This window comes from Pseudophryne corroboree, chromosome 3 (assembly GCF_028390025.1).
Source record: "Pseudophryne corroboree isolate aPseCor3 chromosome 3, aPseCor3.hap2, whole genome shotgun sequence".
NCBI classification, from domain to species: Eukaryota; Metazoa; Chordata; class Amphibia; order Anura; family Myobatrachidae; genus Pseudophryne; species Pseudophryne corroboree.
In genome coordinates this window covers 113,429,939-113,443,713 of record NC_086446.1, presented here as the reverse complement: position 1 = coordinate 113,443,713, position 13,775 = coordinate 113,429,939, and the positions used below count along the sequence as shown (strand labels likewise).

Below are 13,775 nucleotides of genomic sequence, written 5' to 3'. Positions count from 1 at the left end.
AAACGTATTCATTTATGAACCAGTAGTTAGAAGTAGAAAAGTTCTAACAGAAACCACAAAGCTCATCTACAGCCACACCACACTGGATACGCCCAATCTCATCTGATCTTGGAAGCTAAGCAGTGTTGGGCCTGGTTAGTACTTGGATGCGAGACCACCTGGAAAAACAAGGTGCTGTAGATATTTTTATACTGCCAACACCGTTCTGTTGATGCATTCCATTTTCAAACGTACTTATTTATGAACCAGTAGTTAGAAGTAGAAAAGTTCTAGCAGAAACCACAAAGCTCATCTACAGCCACACCACACTAGATACGCCCAATCTCATCTGATCTTGGAAGCTAAGCAGTGTTGGGCCTGGTTAGTACTTGGATGGGAGACCACCTGGGAATACAAGGTGCTGTAGATATTTTTATACTGCCAACACCGTTCTGTTGATGCATTCCATTTTCAAACGTACTCATTTATGAACCAGTAGTTAGAAGTAGAAAAGTTCTAACAGAAACCACAAAGCTCATCTATAGCCACACCACACTGGATACGCCCAATCTCATCTGATCTTGGAAGCTAAGCAGTGTTGGGCCTGGTTAGTTCTTGGATGGGAGACCACCTGAGAATACAAGGTGCTGTAGATATTTTTATACTGCCAACACCGTTCTGTTGATGCATTCCATTTTCAAACGTACTCATTTATGAACCAGTAGTTAGAAGTAGAAAAGTTCTAACAGAAACCACAAAGCTCATCTATAGCCACACCACACTGGATACGCCCAATCTCATCTGATCTTGGAAGCTAAGCAGTGTTGGGCCTGGTTAGTACTTGGATAGGAGACCACCTGGGAATACAAGGTGCTGTAGATATTTTTATACTGCCAACACCGTTCTGTTGATGCATTCCATTTTCAAACGTATTCATTTATGAACCAGTAGTTAGAAGTAGAAAAGTTCTAACAGAAACCACACAGCTCATCTACAGCCACACCACATTGGATACGCCCAAACTCATCCTATCTTGGAAGCTAAGCAGTGTTGGGCCTGGTTAGTACTTGGATGGGAGACCAACTGGGAATGCAAGGTGCTGTAGATATTTTTATACTGCCAACACCATTCTGTTGATGCATTCCATTTTCAAACGTATTCATTTATGAACCAGTAGTTAGAAGTAGAACAGTTCTAACAGAAACCACAAAGCTCATCTACAGCCACACCACACTGGATATGCCCAATCTCATCTGATCTTGGAAGCTAAGCAGTGTTGGACCTGATTAGTACTTGGATGGGAGACCACCTGGGAATACAAGGTGCTATAGAAATTTTTATACTGCCAACACCGTTCTGTTGATGCATTCCTTTTTCAAACATATTCATTTATGAACCAGTAGTTAGAAGTAGAAAAGTTCTAATAGAAACCATTAAGCTCATCTACAGCCACACCACACTGGATACGCCCAATCTCGTCTGATCTTGGAAGCTAAGCAGTGTTGGGCCTGGTTAGTGCTTGGATGGGAGACCATCTGGGAATACAAGGTGCTGTAGATATTTTTATACTGCCAACACCGTTCTGTTGATGCATTCCATTTTCAAACGTATTCATTTATGAACCAGTAGTTAGAAGTAGAACAGTTCTAACAGAAACCACAAAGCTCATCTACAGCCACACCACACTGGATATGCCCAATCTCATCTGATCTTGGAAGCTAAGCAGTGTTGGACCTGATTAGTACTTGGATGGGAGACCACCTGGGAATACAAGGTGCTATAGAAATTTTTATACTGCCAACACCGTTCTGTTGATGCATTCCTTTTTCAAACATATTCATTTATGAACCAGTAGTTAGAAGTAGAAAAGTTCTAATAGAAACCACTAAGCTCATCTACAGCCAGACCACACTCGATACGCCCAATCTTGTCTGATCTTGGAAGCTAAGCAGTGTTGGGCCTGGTTAGTGCTTGGATGGGAGACCACCTGGGAATACAAGGTGCTGTAGATATTTTTATACTGCCAACACCGTTCTGTTGATGCATTCCATTTTCAAACGTATTAATTTATGAACCAGTAGTTAGAAGTAGAAAAGTTCTAACAGAAACCACAAAGCTCATCTACAGCCACACCACACTGGATACGCCCAATCTCGTCTGATCTTGGAAGCTTAGCAGTGTTGGGCCTGGTTAGTGCTTGGATGGGAGACCACCTGGGAATACAAGGTGCTGTAGATATTTTTATACTGCCAACACCGTTCTGTTGATGCATTCCATTTTCAAACGTATTCATTTACGAACCAGTAGTTAGAAGTAGAAAAGTTCTAACAGAAACCACAAAGCTCATCTATAGCCACACCACACTGGATACGCCCAATCTCATCTGATCTTGGAAGCTAAGCAGTGTTGGGCCTGGTTAGTTCTTGGATGGGAGACCACCTGAGAATACAAGGTGCTGTAGATATTTTTATACTGCCAACACCGTTCTGTTGATGCATTCCATTTTCAAACGTACTCATTTATGAACCAGTAGTTAGAAGTAGAAAAGTTCTAACAGAAACCACAAAGCTCATCTATAACCACACCACACTGGATACGCCCAATCTCATCTGATCTTGGAAGCTAAGCAGTGTTGGGCCTGGTTAGTTCTTGGATGGGAGACCACCTGAGAATACAAGGTGCTGTAGATATTTTTATACTGCCAACACCGTTCTGTTGATGCATTCCATTTTCAAACGTACTCATTTATGAACCAGTAGTTAGAAGTAGAAAAGTTCTAACAGAAACCACAAAGCTCATCTATAGCCACACCACACTGGATACGCCATATCTCATCTGATCTTGGAAGCTAAGCAGTGTTGGGCCTGGTTAGTACTTGGATAGGAGACCACCTGGGAATACAAGGTGCTGTAGATATTTTTATACTGCCAACACCGTTCTGTTGATGCATTCCATTTTCAAACGTATTCATTTATGAACCAGTAGTTAGAAGTAGAAAAGTTCTAACAGAAACCACACAGCTCATCTACAGCCACACCACATTGGATACGCCCAAACTCATCCTATCTTGGAAGCTAAGCAGTGTTGGGCCTGGTTAGTACTTGGATGGGAGACCAACTGGGAATACAAGGTGCTGTAGATATTTTTATACTGCCAACACCGTTCTGTTGATGCATTCCATTTTCAAACGTATTCATTTATGAACCAGTAGTTAGAAGTAGAACAGTTCTAACAGAAACCACAAAGCTCATCTACAGCCACACCACACTGGATATGCCCAATCTCATCTGATCTTGGAAGCTAAGCAGTGTTGGACCTGATTAGCACTTGGATGGGAGACCACCTGGGAATACAAGGTGCTATAGAAATTTTTATACTGCCAACACCGTTCTGTTGATGCATTCCTTTTTCAAACATATTCATTTATGAACCAGTAGTTAGAAGTAGAAAAGTTCTAATAGAAACCACTAAGCTCATCTACAGCCAGACCACACTGGATACGCCCAATCTCGTCTGATCTTGGAAGCTAAGCAGTGTTGGGCCTGGTTAGTGCTTGGATGGGAGACCATCTGGGAATACAAGGTGCTGTAGATATTTTTATACTGCCAACACCGTTCTGTTGATGCATTCCATTTTCAAACGTATTCATTTATGAACCAGTAGATAGAAGTAGAAAAGTTCTAACAGAAACCACAAAGCTCATCTACAGCCACACCACACTGGATACGCCCAATCTCATCTGATCTTGGAAGCTAAGCAGTGTTGGGCCTGGTTAGTACTTGGATGGGAGACCACCTGGGAATACAAGGTGCTGTAGATATTTTTATACTGCCAACACCGTTCTGTTGATGCATTCCATTTTCAAACGTATTCATTTATGAACCAGTAGTTAGAAGTAGAACAGTTCTAACAGAAACCACAAAGCTCATCTACAGCCACACCACACTGGATATGCCCAATCTCATCTGATCTTGGAAGCTAAGCAGTGTTGGACCTGATTAGTACTTGGATGGGAGACCACCTGGGAATACAAGGTGCTATAGAAATTTTTATACTGCCAACACCGTTCTGTTGATGCATTCCTTTTTCAAACATATTCATTTATGAACCAGTAGTTAGAAGTAGAAAAGTTCTAATAGAAACCACTAAGCTCATCTACAGCCAGACCACACTCGATACGCCCAATCTCGTCTGATCTTGGAAGCTAAGCAGTGTTGGGCCTGGTTAGTGCTTGGATGGGAGACCACCTGGGAATACAAGGTGCTGTAGATATTTTTATACTGCCAACACCGTTCTGTTGATGCATTCCATTTTCAAACGTATTAATTTATGAACCAGTAGTTAGAAGTAGAAAAGTTCTAACAGAAACCACAAAGCTCATCTACAGCCACACCATACTGGATACGCCCAATCTCATCTGATCTTGGAAGCTAAGCAGTGTTGGGCCTGGTTAGTACTTGGATGGGAGACCACCTGGGAATACAAGGTGCTGTAGATATTTTATACAGCCAACACCGTTCTGTTGATCCATTCCATTTTCAAACGTATTCATTTATGAACTAGTAGTTAGAAGTAGAAAAGTTCTAACAGAAACCACAAAGCTCATCTACAGCCACACCACACTGGATACGCCCAATCTCATCTGATCTTGGAAGCTAAGCAGTGTTGGGCCTGGTTAGTACTTAAATGGGAGACCACCTGGGAATACAAGGTGCTGTAGATATTTTTATACTGCCAACACCGTTCTGTTGATGCATTCCATTTTCAAACGTACTTATTTATGAACCAGTAGTTAGAAGTAGAAAAGTTCTAGCAGAAACCACAAAGCTCATCTACAGCCACACCACACTGGATACGCCCAATCTCATCTGATCTTGGAAGCTAAGCAGTGTTGGGCCTGGTTAGTACTTGGATGGGAGACCACCTGGGAATACAAGGTGCTGTAGATATTTTTATACTGCCAACACCGTTCTGTTGATGCATTCCATTTTCAAACGTATTCATTTACGAACCAGTAGTTAGAAGTAGAAAAGTTCTAACAGAAAACACAAAGCTCATCTACAGCCACACCACACTGGAAGCGTTTAATCTCATCTGATCTTGGAAGCTAAGCAGTGTTGGGCCTGGTTAGTACATGGAAGGGAGACCACCTGGGAATACAAGGTGCTGTAGATATTTTTATACTGCCAACACCGTTCTGTTGATGCATTCCATTTTCAAACGTATTCATTTATGAACCAGTAGTTAGAAGTAGAAAAGTTCTAACAGAAACCACAAAGCTCATCTACAGCCACACCACACTGGATACGCCCAATCTCATCTGATCTTGGAAGCTAAGCAGTGTTGGGCCTGGTTAGTACTTGGATGGGAGACCACCTGGGAATACAAGGTGCTGTAGATATTTTTATACTGCCAACACCGTTCTGTTGATGCATTCCATTTTCAAACGTACTTATTTATGAACCAGTAGTTAGAAGTAGAAAAGTTCTAGCAGAAACCACAAAGCTCATCTACAGCCACACCACACTGGATACGCCCAATCTCATCTGATCTTGGAAGCTAAGCAGTGTTGGGCCTGGTTAGTACTTGGATGCGAGACCACCTGGAAAAACAAGGTGCTGTAGATATTTTTATACTGCCAACACCGTTCTGTTGATGCATTCCATTTTCAAACGTACTTATTTATGAACCAGTAGTTAGAAGTAGAAAAGTTCTAGCAGAAACCACAAAGCTCATCTACAGCCACACCACACTAGATACGCCCAATCTCATCTGATCTTGGAAGCTAAGCAGTGTTGGGCCTGGTTAGTACTTGGATGGGAGACCACCTGGGAATACAAGGTGCTGTAGATATTTTTATACTGCCAACACCGTTCTGTTGATGCATTCCATTTTCAAACGTACTCATTTATGAACCAGTAGTTAGAAGTAGAAAAGTTCTAACAGAAACCACAAAGCTCATCTATAGCCACACCACACTGGATACGCCCAATCTCATCTGATCTTGGAAGCTAAGCAGTGTTGGGCCTGGTTAGTTCTTGGATGGGAGACCACCTGAGAATACAAGGTGCTGTAGATATTTTTATACTGCCAACACCGTTCTGTTGATGCATTCCATTTTCAAACGTACTCATTTATGAACCAGTAGTTAGAAGTAGAAAAGTTCTAACAGAAACCACAAAGCTCATCTATAGCCACACCACACTGGATACGCCCAATCTCATCTGATCTTGGAAGCTAAGCAGTGTTGGGCCTGGTTAGTACTTGGATAGGAGACCACCTGGGAATACAAGGTGCTGTAGATATTTTTATACTGCCAACACCGTTCTGTTGATGCATTCCATTTTCAAACGTATTCATTTATGAACCAGTAGTTAGAAGTAGAAAAGTTCTAACAGAAACCACACAGCTCATCTACAGCCACACCACATTGGATACGCCCAAACTCATCCTATCTTGGAAGCTAAGCAGTGTTGGGCCTGGTTAGTACTTGGATGGGAGACCAACTGGGAATACAAGGTGCTGTAGATATTTTTATACTGCCAACACCATTCTGTTGATGCATTCCATTTTCAAACGTATTCATTTATGAACCAGTAGTTAGAAGTAGAACAGTTCTAACAGAAACCACAAAGCTCATCTACAGCCACACCACACTGGATATGCCCAATCTCATCTGATCTTGGAAGCTAAGCAGTGTTGGACCTGATTAGTACTTGGATGGGAGACCACCTGGGAATACAAAGTGCTATAGAAATTTTTATACTGCCAACACCGTTCTGTTGATGCATTCCTTTTTCAAACATATTCATTTATGAACCAGTAGTTAGAAGTAGAAAAGTTCTAATAGAAACCACTAAGCTCATCTACAGCCACACCACACTGGATACGCCCAATCTCGTCTGATCTTGGAAGCTAAGCAGTGTTGGGCCTGGTTAGTGCTTGGATGGGAGACCATCTGGGAATACAAGGTGCTGTAGATATTTTTATACTGCCAACACCGTTCTGTTGATGCATTCCATTTTCAAACGTATTCATTTATGAACCAGTAGTTAGAAGTAGAACAGTTCTAACAGAAACCACAAAGCTCATCTACAGCCACACCACACTGGATATGCCCAATCTCATCTGATCTTGGAAGCTAAGCAGTGTTGGACCTGATTAGTACTTGGATGGGAGACCACCTGGGAATACAAGGTGCTATAGAAATTTTTATACTGCCAACACCGTTCTGTTGATGCATTCCTTTTTCAAACATATTCATTTATGAACCAGTAGTTAGAAGTAGAAAAGTTCTAATAGAAACCACTAAGCTCATCTACAGCCAGACCACACTCGATACGCCCAATCTCGTCTGATCTTGGAAGCTAAGCAGTGTTGGGCCTGGTTAGTGCTTGGATGGGAGACCACCTGGGAATACAAGGTGCTGTAGATATTTTTATACTGCCAACACCGTTCTGTTGATGCATTCCATTTTCAAACGTATTAATTTATGAACCAGTAGTTAGAAGTAGAAAAGTTCTAACAGAAACCACAAAGCTCATCTACAGCCACACCACACTGGATACGCCCAATCTCGTCTGATCTTGGAAGCTTAGCAGTGTTGGGCCTGGTTAGTGCTTGGATGGGAGACCACCTGGGAATACAAGGTGCTGTAGATATTTTTATACTGCCAACACCGTTCTGTTGATGCATTCCATTTTCAAACGTATTCATTTACGAACCAGTAGTTAGAAGTAGAAAAGTTCTAACAGAAACCACAAAGCTCATCTATAGCCACACCACACTGGATACGCCCAATCTCATCTGATCTTGGAAGCTAAGCAGTGTTGGGCCTGGTTAGTTCTTGGATGGGAGACCACCTGAGAATACAAGGTGCTGTAGATATTTTTATACTGCCAACACCGTTCTGTTGATGCATTCCATTTTCAAACGTACTCATTTATGAACCAGTAGTTAGAAGTAGAAAAGTTCTAACAGAAACCACAAAGCTCATCTATAACCACACCACACTGGATACGCCCAATCTCATCTGATCTTGGAAGCTAAGCAGTGTTGGGCCTGGTTAGTTCTTGGATGGGAGACCACCTGAGAATACAAGGTGCTGTAGATATTTTTATACTGCCAACACCGTTCTGTTGATGCATTCCATTTTCAAACGTACTCATTTATGAACCAGTAGTTAGAAGTAGAAAAGTTCTAACAGAAACCACAAAGCTCATCTATAGCCACACCACACTGGATACGCCATATCTCATCTGATCTTGGAAGCTAAGCAGTGTTGGGCCTGGTTAGTACTTGGATGGGAGACCACCTGGGAATACAAGGTGCTGTAGATATTTTTATACTGCCAACACCATTCTGTTGATGCATTCCATTTTCAAACGTATTCATTTATGAACCAGTAGTTAGAAGTAGAACAGTTCTAACAGAAACCACAAAGCTCATCTACAGCCACACCACACTGGATATGCCCAATCTCATCTGATCTTGGAAGCTAAGCAGTGTTGGACCTGATTAGTACTTGGATGGGAGACCACCTGGGAATACAAGGTGCTATAGAAATTTTTATACTGCCAACACCGTTCTGTTGATGCATTCCTTTTTCAAACATATTCATTTATGAACCAGTAGTTAGAAGTAGAAAAGTTCTAATAGAAACCACTAAGCTCATCTACAGCCACACCACACTGGATACGCCCAATCTCGTCTGATCTTGGAAGCTAAGCAGTGTTGGGCCTGGTTAGTGCTTGGATGGGAGACCATCTGGGAATACAAGGTGCTGTAGATATTTTTATACTGCCAACACCGTTCTGTTGATGCATTCCATTTTCAAACGTATTCATTTATGAACCAGTAGTTAGAAGTAGAACAGTTCTAACAGAAACCACAAAGCTCATCTACAGCCACACCACACTGGATATGCCCAATCTCATCTGATCTTGGAAGCTAAGCAGTGTTGGACCTGATTAGTACTTGGATGGGAGACCACCTGGGAATACAAGGTGCTATAGAAATTTTTATACTGCCAACACCGTTCTGTTGATGCATTCCTTTTTCAAACATATTCATTTATGAACCAGTAGTTAGAAGTAGAAAAGTTCTAACAGAAACCACAAAGCTCATCTATAACCACACCACACTGGATACGCCCAATCTCGTCTGATCTTGGAAGCTTAGCAGTGTTGGGCCTGGTTAGTGCTTGGATGGGAGACCACCTGGGAATACAAGGTGCTGTAGATATTTTTATACTGCCAACACCGTTCTGTTGATGCATTCCATTTTCAAACGTATTCATTTACGAACCAGTAGTTAGAAGTAGAAAAGTTCTAACAGAAACCACAAAGCTCATCTATAGCCACACCACACTGGATACGCCCAATCTCATCTGATCTTGGAAGCTAAGCAGTGTTGGGCCTGGTTAGTTCTTGGATGGGAGACCACCTGAGAATACAAGGTGCTGTAGATATTTTTATACTGCCAACACCGTTCTGTTGATGCATTCCATTTTCAAACGTACTCATTTATGAACCAGTAGTTAGAAGTAGAAAAGTTCTAACAGAAACCACAAAGCTCATCTATAACCACACCACACTGGATACGCCCAATCTCATCTGATCTTGGAAGCTAAGCAGTGTTGGGCCTGGTTAGTTCTTGGATGGGAGACCACCTGAGAATACAAGGTGCTGTAGATATTTTTATACTGCCAACACCGTTCTGTTGATGCATTCCATTTTCAAACGTACTCATTTATGAACCAGTAGTTAGAAGTAGAAAAGTTCTAACAGAAACCACAAAGCTCATCTATAACCACACCACACTGGATACGCCCAATCTCATCTGATCTTGGAAGCTAAGCAGTGTTGGGCCTGGTTAGTTCTTGGATGGGAGACCACCTGAGAATACAAGGTGCTGTAGATATTTTTATACTGCCAACACCGTTCTGTTGATGCATTCCATTTTCAAACGTACTCATTTATGAACCAGTAGTTAGAAGTAGAAAAGTTCTAACAGAAACCACAAAGCTCATCTATAGCCACACCACACTGGATACGCCATATCTCATCTGATCTTGGAAGCTAAGCAGTGTTGGGCCTGGTTAGTACTTGGATAGGAGACCACCTGGGAATACAAGGTGCTGTAGATATTTTTATACTGCCAACACCGTTCTGTTGATGCATTCCATTTTCAAACGTATTCATTTATGAACCAGTAGTTAGAAGTAGAAAAGTTCTAACAGAAACCACACAGCTCATCTACAGCCACACCACATTGGATACGCCCAAACTCATCCTATCTTGGAAGCTAAGCAGTGTTGGGCCTGGTTAGTACTTGGATGGGAGACCAACTGGGAATACAAGGTGCTGTAGATATTTTTATACTGCCAACACCGTTCTGTTGATGCATTCCATTTTCAAACGTATTCATTTATGAACCAGTAGTTAGAAGTAGAACAGTTCTAACAGAAACCACAAAGCTCATCTACAGCCACACCACACTGGATATGCCCAATCTCATCTGATCTTGGAAGCTAAGCAGTGTTGGACCTGATTAGTACTTGGATGGGAGACCACCTGGGAATACAAGGTGCTATAGAAATTTTTATACTGCCAACACCGTTCTGTTGATGCATTCCTTTTTCAAACATATTCATTTATGAACCAGTAGTTAGAAGTAGAAAAGTTCTAATAGAAACCACAAAGCTCATCTACAGACAGACCACACTGGATACGCCCAATCTCGTCTGATCTTGGAAGCTAAGCAGTGTTGGGCCTGGTTAGTGCTTGGATGGGAGACCATCTGGGAATACAAGGTGCTGTAGATATTTTTATACTGCCAACACCGTTCTGTTGATGCATTCCATTTTCAAACGTATTCATTTATGAACCAGTAGATAGAAGTAGAAAAGTTCTAACAGAAACCACAAAGCTCATCTACAGCCACACCACACTGGATACGCCCAATCTCATCTGATCTTGGAAGCTAAGCAGTGTTGGGCCTGGTTAGTACTTGGATGGGAGACCACCTGGGAATACAAGGTGCTGTAGATATTTTTATACTGCCAACACCGTTCTGTTGATGCATTCCATTTTCAAACGTATTCATTTATGAACCAGTAGTTAGAAGTAGAACAGTTCTAACAGAAACCACAAAGCTCATCTACAGCCACACCACACTGGATATGCCCAATCTCATCTGATCTTGGAAGCTAAGCAGTGTTGGACCTGATTAGTACTTGGATGGGAGACCACCTGGGAATACAAGGTTCTATAGAAATTTTTATACTGCCAACACCGTTCTGTTGATGCATTCCTTTTTCAAACATATTCATTTATGAACCAGTAGTTAGAAGTAGAAAAGTTCTAATAGAAACCACTAAGCTCATCTACAGCCAGACCACACTCGATACGCCCAATCTCGTCTGATCTTGGAAGCTAAGCAGTGTTGGGCCTGGTTAGTGCTTGGATGGGAGACCACCTGGGAATACAAGGTGCTGTAGATATTTTTATACTGCCAACACCGTTCTGTTGATGCATTCCATTTTCAAACGTATTAATTTATGAACCAGTAGTTAGAAGTAGAAAAGTTCTAACAGAAACCACAAAGCTCATCTACAGCCACACCATACTGGATACGCCCAATCTCATCTGATCTTGGAAGCTAAGCAGTGTTGGGCCTGGTTAGTACTTGGATGGGAGACCACCTGGGAATACAAGGTGCTGTAGATATTTTATACAGCCAACACCGTTCTGTTGATCCATTCCATTTTCAAACGTATTCATTTATGAACTAGTAGTTAGAAGTAGAAAAGTTCTAACAGAAACCACAAAGCTCATCTACAGCCACACCACACTGGATACGCCCAATCTCATCTGATCTTGGAAGCTAAGCAGTGTTGGGCCTGGTTAGTACTTGGATGGGAGACCACCTGGGAATACAAGGTGCTGTAGATATTTTTATACTGCCAACACCGTTCTGTTGATGCATTCCATTTTCAAACGTACTTATTTATGAACCAGTAGTTAGAAGTAGAAAAGTTCTAGCAGAAACCACAAAGCTCATCTACAGCCACACCACACTGGATACGCCCAATCTCATCTGATCTTGGAAGCTAAGCAGTGTTGGGCCTGGTTAGTACTTGGATGGGAGACCACCTGGGAATACAAGGTGCTGTAGATATTTTTATACTGCCAACACCGTTCTGTTGATGCATTCCATTTTCAAACGTATTCATTTACGAACCAGTAGTTAGAAGTAGAAAAGTTCTAACAGAAAACACAAAGCTCATCTACAGCCACACCACACTGGAAGCGTTTAATCTCATCTGATCTTGGAAGCTAAGCAGTGTTGGGCCTGGTTAGTACATGGAAGGGAGACCACCTGGGAATACAAGGTGCTGTAGATATTTTTATACTGCCAACACCGTTCTGTTGATGCATTCCATTTTCAAACGTATTCATTTATGAACCAGTAGTTAGAAGTAGAAAAGTTCTAACAGAAACCACAAAGCTCATCTACAGCCACACCACACTGGATACGCCCAATCTCATCTGATCTTGGAAGCTAAGCAGTGTTGGGCCTGGTTAGTACTTGAATGGGAGACCACCTGGGAATACAAGGTGCTGTAGATATTTTTATACTGCCAACACCGTTCTGTTGATGCATTCCATTTTCAAACGTACTTATTTATGAACCAGTAGTTAGAAGTAGAAAAGTTCTAGCAGAAACCACAAAGCTCATCTACAGCCACACCACACTGGATACGCCCAATCTCATCTGATCTTGGAAGCTAAGCAGTGTTGGGCCTGGTTAGTACTTGGATAGGAGACCACCTGGGAATACAAGGTGCTGTAGATATTTTTATACTGCCAACACCGTTCTGTTGATGCATTCCATTTTCAAACGTATTCATTTATGAACCAGTAGTTAGAAGTAGAAAAGTTCTAACAGAAACCACACAGCTCATCTACAGCCACACCACATTGGATACGCCCAAACTCATCCTATCTTGGAAGCTAAGCAGTGTTGGGCCTGGTTAGTACTTGGATGGGAGACCAACTGAGAATACAAGGTGCTGTAGATATTTTTATACTGCCAACACCGTTCTGTTGATGCATTCCATTTTCAAACGTATTCATTTATGAACCAGTAGTTAGAAGTAGAAAAGTTCTAACAGAAACCACAAAGCTCATCTACAGCCACACCACACTGGATACGCCCAATCTCATCTGATCTTGGAAGCTAAGCAGTGTTGGGCCTGGTTAGTACTTGTATGGGAGACCACCTGGGAATACAAGGTGCTGTAGATATTTTTATACTGCCAACACCGTTCTGTTGATGCATTCCATTTTCAAACGTACTCATTTATGAACCAGTAGTTAGAAGTAGAAAAGTTCTAACAGAAACCACAAAGCTCATCTACAGCCACACCACACTGGATACGCCCAATCTCATCTGATCTTGGAAGCTAAGCAGTGTTGGGCCTGGTTAGTACTTGGATGGGAGACCACCTGGGAATACAAGGTGCTGTAGATATTTTTATACTGCCAACACCGTTCTGTTGATGCATTCCATTTTCAAACGTACTTATTTATGAACCAGTAGTTAGAAGTAGAAAAGTTCTAGCAGAAACCACAAAGCTCATCTACAGCCACACCACACTGGATACGCCCAATCTCATCTGATCTTGGAAGCTAAGCAGTGTTGGGCCTGGTTAGTACTTGGATGGGAGACCACCTGGGAATACAAGGTGCTGTAGATATTTTTATACTGCCAACACCGTTCTGTTGATGCAT

General features: G+C 41.9%; 27 non-coding genes and 34 pseudogenes across 27 annotated transcripts; all 61 read left to right on the top strand.

The window, feature by feature from the left end:
- The first annotated feature begins 64 nt into the window (after positions 1-64).
- On the top strand, positions 65-183 carry LOC134889282 (5S ribosomal RNA; annotated as a pseudogene).
- A 107-nt stretch (positions 184-290) lies between these two features.
- Positions 291-409, top strand: LOC135063061 (5S ribosomal RNA). The gene has a single exon (XR_010249401.1). It is a non-coding gene; the product is annotated as a 5S ribosomal RNA (ribosomal RNA).
- A 107-nt stretch (positions 410-516) lies between these two features.
- LOC135070005 (5S ribosomal RNA) lies at positions 517-635 on the top strand. The gene has a single exon (XR_010256181.1). It is a non-coding gene; the product is annotated as a 5S ribosomal RNA (ribosomal RNA).
- A 107-nt stretch (positions 636-742) lies between these two features.
- Positions 743-861, top strand: LOC135067430 (5S ribosomal RNA). Its single transcript, XR_010253646.1, has one exon. It is a non-coding gene; the product is annotated as a 5S ribosomal RNA (ribosomal RNA).
- Positions 862-968: 107 nt separating this feature from the next.
- On the top strand, positions 969-1,087 carry LOC134893422 (5S ribosomal RNA; annotated as a pseudogene).
- Positions 1,088-1,194: 107 nt separating this feature from the next.
- LOC134890533 (5S ribosomal RNA) lies at positions 1,195-1,313 on the top strand (annotated as a pseudogene).
- Positions 1,314-1,420: 107 nt separating this feature from the next.
- On the top strand, positions 1,421-1,539 carry LOC135070155 (5S ribosomal RNA). Its single transcript, XR_010256327.1, has one exon. It is a non-coding gene; the product is annotated as a 5S ribosomal RNA (ribosomal RNA).
- Positions 1,540-1,646: 107 nt separating this feature from the next.
- LOC134890531 (5S ribosomal RNA) lies at positions 1,647-1,765 on the top strand (annotated as a pseudogene).
- A 107-nt stretch (positions 1,766-1,872) lies between these two features.
- LOC134892900 (5S ribosomal RNA) lies at positions 1,873-1,991 on the top strand (annotated as a pseudogene).
- Positions 1,992-2,098: 107 nt separating this feature from the next.
- Positions 2,099-2,217, top strand: LOC134889413 (5S ribosomal RNA; annotated as a pseudogene).
- Positions 2,218-2,324: 107 nt separating this feature from the next.
- LOC135070003 (5S ribosomal RNA) lies at positions 2,325-2,443 on the top strand. Its single transcript, XR_010256180.1, has one exon. It is a non-coding gene; the product is annotated as a 5S ribosomal RNA (ribosomal RNA).
- Positions 2,444-2,550: 107 nt separating this feature from the next.
- LOC134888834 (5S ribosomal RNA) lies at positions 2,551-2,669 on the top strand (annotated as a pseudogene).
- Positions 2,670-2,776: 107 nt separating this feature from the next.
- LOC134892065 (5S ribosomal RNA) lies at positions 2,777-2,895 on the top strand (annotated as a pseudogene).
- A 107-nt stretch (positions 2,896-3,002) lies between these two features.
- Positions 3,003-3,121, top strand: LOC134892271 (5S ribosomal RNA; annotated as a pseudogene).
- Positions 3,122-3,228: 107 nt separating this feature from the next.
- Positions 3,229-3,347, top strand: LOC134894902 (5S ribosomal RNA; annotated as a pseudogene).
- A 107-nt stretch (positions 3,348-3,454) lies between these two features.
- LOC134884340 (5S ribosomal RNA) lies at positions 3,455-3,573 on the top strand. Its single transcript, XR_010168491.1, has one exon. It is a non-coding gene; the product is annotated as a 5S ribosomal RNA (ribosomal RNA).
- Positions 3,574-3,680: 107 nt separating this feature from the next.
- On the top strand, positions 3,681-3,799 carry LOC135067745 (5S ribosomal RNA). Its single transcript, XR_010253956.1, has one exon. It is a non-coding gene; the product is annotated as a 5S ribosomal RNA (ribosomal RNA).
- A 107-nt stretch (positions 3,800-3,906) lies between these two features.
- LOC134890530 (5S ribosomal RNA) lies at positions 3,907-4,025 on the top strand (annotated as a pseudogene).
- Positions 4,026-4,132: 107 nt separating this feature from the next.
- On the top strand, positions 4,133-4,251 carry LOC134888880 (5S ribosomal RNA; annotated as a pseudogene).
- Positions 4,252-4,358: 107 nt separating this feature from the next.
- LOC135059344 (5S ribosomal RNA) lies at positions 4,359-4,477 on the top strand. The gene has a single exon (XR_010245750.1). It is a non-coding gene; the product is annotated as a 5S ribosomal RNA (ribosomal RNA).
- A 106-nt stretch (positions 4,478-4,583) lies between these two features.
- Positions 4,584-4,702, top strand: LOC135061020 (5S ribosomal RNA). The gene has a single exon (XR_010247413.1). It is a non-coding gene; the product is annotated as a 5S ribosomal RNA (ribosomal RNA).
- Positions 4,703-4,809: 107 nt separating this feature from the next.
- On the top strand, positions 4,810-4,928 carry LOC135067734 (5S ribosomal RNA). Its single transcript, XR_010253945.1, has one exon. It is a non-coding gene; the product is annotated as a 5S ribosomal RNA (ribosomal RNA).
- A 107-nt stretch (positions 4,929-5,035) lies between these two features.
- On the top strand, positions 5,036-5,154 carry LOC134891871 (5S ribosomal RNA; annotated as a pseudogene).
- Positions 5,155-5,261: 107 nt separating this feature from the next.
- LOC135067723 (5S ribosomal RNA) lies at positions 5,262-5,380 on the top strand. The gene has a single exon (XR_010253934.1). It is a non-coding gene; the product is annotated as a 5S ribosomal RNA (ribosomal RNA).
- Positions 5,381-5,487: 107 nt separating this feature from the next.
- On the top strand, positions 5,488-5,606 carry LOC134889280 (5S ribosomal RNA; annotated as a pseudogene).
- Positions 5,607-5,713: 107 nt separating this feature from the next.
- LOC135063060 (5S ribosomal RNA) lies at positions 5,714-5,832 on the top strand. The gene has a single exon (XR_010249400.1). It is a non-coding gene; the product is annotated as a 5S ribosomal RNA (ribosomal RNA).
- Positions 5,833-5,939: 107 nt separating this feature from the next.
- Positions 5,940-6,058, top strand: LOC135070002 (5S ribosomal RNA). Its single transcript, XR_010256179.1, has one exon. It is a non-coding gene; the product is annotated as a 5S ribosomal RNA (ribosomal RNA).
- Positions 6,059-6,165: 107 nt separating this feature from the next.
- Positions 6,166-6,284, top strand: LOC135067428 (5S ribosomal RNA). Its single transcript, XR_010253644.1, has one exon. It is a non-coding gene; the product is annotated as a 5S ribosomal RNA (ribosomal RNA).
- Positions 6,285-6,391: 107 nt separating this feature from the next.
- On the top strand, positions 6,392-6,510 carry LOC134892270 (5S ribosomal RNA; annotated as a pseudogene).
- A 107-nt stretch (positions 6,511-6,617) lies between these two features.
- On the top strand, positions 6,618-6,736 carry LOC134894104 (5S ribosomal RNA; annotated as a pseudogene).
- Positions 6,737-6,843: 107 nt separating this feature from the next.
- LOC135070154 (5S ribosomal RNA) lies at positions 6,844-6,962 on the top strand. The gene has a single exon (XR_010256326.1). It is a non-coding gene; the product is annotated as a 5S ribosomal RNA (ribosomal RNA).
- A 107-nt stretch (positions 6,963-7,069) lies between these two features.
- Positions 7,070-7,188, top strand: LOC134890529 (5S ribosomal RNA; annotated as a pseudogene).
- A 107-nt stretch (positions 7,189-7,295) lies between these two features.
- On the top strand, positions 7,296-7,414 carry LOC134888879 (5S ribosomal RNA; annotated as a pseudogene).
- A 107-nt stretch (positions 7,415-7,521) lies between these two features.
- LOC134889412 (5S ribosomal RNA) lies at positions 7,522-7,640 on the top strand (annotated as a pseudogene).
- Positions 7,641-7,747: 107 nt separating this feature from the next.
- Positions 7,748-7,866, top strand: LOC135070001 (5S ribosomal RNA). The gene has a single exon (XR_010256178.1). It is a non-coding gene; the product is annotated as a 5S ribosomal RNA (ribosomal RNA).
- A 107-nt stretch (positions 7,867-7,973) lies between these two features.
- Positions 7,974-8,092, top strand: LOC134888833 (5S ribosomal RNA; annotated as a pseudogene).
- Positions 8,093-8,199: 107 nt separating this feature from the next.
- On the top strand, positions 8,200-8,318 carry LOC134887371 (5S ribosomal RNA; annotated as a pseudogene).
- A 107-nt stretch (positions 8,319-8,425) lies between these two features.
- On the top strand, positions 8,426-8,544 carry LOC134890528 (5S ribosomal RNA; annotated as a pseudogene).
- A 107-nt stretch (positions 8,545-8,651) lies between these two features.
- LOC135070153 (5S ribosomal RNA) lies at positions 8,652-8,770 on the top strand. Its single transcript, XR_010256325.1, has one exon. It is a non-coding gene; the product is annotated as a 5S ribosomal RNA (ribosomal RNA).
- Positions 8,771-8,877: 107 nt separating this feature from the next.
- On the top strand, positions 8,878-8,996 carry LOC134890527 (5S ribosomal RNA; annotated as a pseudogene).
- Positions 8,997-9,103: 107 nt separating this feature from the next.
- On the top strand, positions 9,104-9,222 carry LOC134893886 (5S ribosomal RNA; annotated as a pseudogene).
- Positions 9,223-9,329: 107 nt separating this feature from the next.
- Positions 9,330-9,448, top strand: LOC135069999 (5S ribosomal RNA). Its single transcript, XR_010256176.1, has one exon. It is a non-coding gene; the product is annotated as a 5S ribosomal RNA (ribosomal RNA).
- A 107-nt stretch (positions 9,449-9,555) lies between these two features.
- On the top strand, positions 9,556-9,674 carry LOC134888832 (5S ribosomal RNA; annotated as a pseudogene).
- A 107-nt stretch (positions 9,675-9,781) lies between these two features.
- Positions 9,782-9,900, top strand: LOC134888830 (5S ribosomal RNA; annotated as a pseudogene).
- A 107-nt stretch (positions 9,901-10,007) lies between these two features.
- LOC134892064 (5S ribosomal RNA) lies at positions 10,008-10,126 on the top strand (annotated as a pseudogene).
- A 107-nt stretch (positions 10,127-10,233) lies between these two features.
- LOC134892269 (5S ribosomal RNA) lies at positions 10,234-10,352 on the top strand (annotated as a pseudogene).
- Positions 10,353-10,459: 107 nt separating this feature from the next.
- On the top strand, positions 10,460-10,578 carry LOC134890525 (5S ribosomal RNA; annotated as a pseudogene).
- Positions 10,579-10,685: 107 nt separating this feature from the next.
- Positions 10,686-10,804, top strand: LOC134890746 (5S ribosomal RNA; annotated as a pseudogene).
- Positions 10,805-10,911: 107 nt separating this feature from the next.
- On the top strand, positions 10,912-11,030 carry LOC135067711 (5S ribosomal RNA). Its single transcript, XR_010253922.1, has one exon. It is a non-coding gene; the product is annotated as a 5S ribosomal RNA (ribosomal RNA).
- A 107-nt stretch (positions 11,031-11,137) lies between these two features.
- Positions 11,138-11,256, top strand: LOC134894268 (5S ribosomal RNA; annotated as a pseudogene).
- A 107-nt stretch (positions 11,257-11,363) lies between these two features.
- On the top strand, positions 11,364-11,482 carry LOC134888877 (5S ribosomal RNA; annotated as a pseudogene).
- Positions 11,483-11,589: 107 nt separating this feature from the next.
- On the top strand, positions 11,590-11,708 carry LOC135059343 (5S ribosomal RNA). The gene has a single exon (XR_010245749.1). It is a non-coding gene; the product is annotated as a 5S ribosomal RNA (ribosomal RNA).
- Positions 11,709-11,814: 106 nt separating this feature from the next.
- On the top strand, positions 11,815-11,933 carry LOC135067700 (5S ribosomal RNA). Its single transcript, XR_010253911.1, has one exon. It is a non-coding gene; the product is annotated as a 5S ribosomal RNA (ribosomal RNA).
- A 107-nt stretch (positions 11,934-12,040) lies between these two features.
- LOC135067689 (5S ribosomal RNA) lies at positions 12,041-12,159 on the top strand. Its single transcript, XR_010253900.1, has one exon. It is a non-coding gene; the product is annotated as a 5S ribosomal RNA (ribosomal RNA).
- Positions 12,160-12,266: 107 nt separating this feature from the next.
- LOC134891870 (5S ribosomal RNA) lies at positions 12,267-12,385 on the top strand (annotated as a pseudogene).
- Positions 12,386-12,492: 107 nt separating this feature from the next.
- Positions 12,493-12,611, top strand: LOC135058353 (5S ribosomal RNA). The gene has a single exon (XR_010244784.1). It is a non-coding gene; the product is annotated as a 5S ribosomal RNA (ribosomal RNA).
- Positions 12,612-12,718: 107 nt separating this feature from the next.
- On the top strand, positions 12,719-12,837 carry LOC135063671 (5S ribosomal RNA). The gene has a single exon (XR_010249996.1). It is a non-coding gene; the product is annotated as a 5S ribosomal RNA (ribosomal RNA).
- A 107-nt stretch (positions 12,838-12,944) lies between these two features.
- LOC134892915 (5S ribosomal RNA) lies at positions 12,945-13,063 on the top strand (annotated as a pseudogene).
- Positions 13,064-13,170: 107 nt separating this feature from the next.
- On the top strand, positions 13,171-13,289 carry LOC135060973 (5S ribosomal RNA). Its single transcript, XR_010247367.1, has one exon. It is a non-coding gene; the product is annotated as a 5S ribosomal RNA (ribosomal RNA).
- Positions 13,290-13,396: 107 nt separating this feature from the next.
- Positions 13,397-13,515, top strand: LOC135067678 (5S ribosomal RNA). Its single transcript, XR_010253889.1, has one exon. It is a non-coding gene; the product is annotated as a 5S ribosomal RNA (ribosomal RNA).
- A 107-nt stretch (positions 13,516-13,622) lies between these two features.
- On the top strand, positions 13,623-13,741 carry LOC135067667 (5S ribosomal RNA). The gene has a single exon (XR_010253878.1). It is a non-coding gene; the product is annotated as a 5S ribosomal RNA (ribosomal RNA).
- Positions 13,742-13,775: the final 34 nt, after the last annotated feature.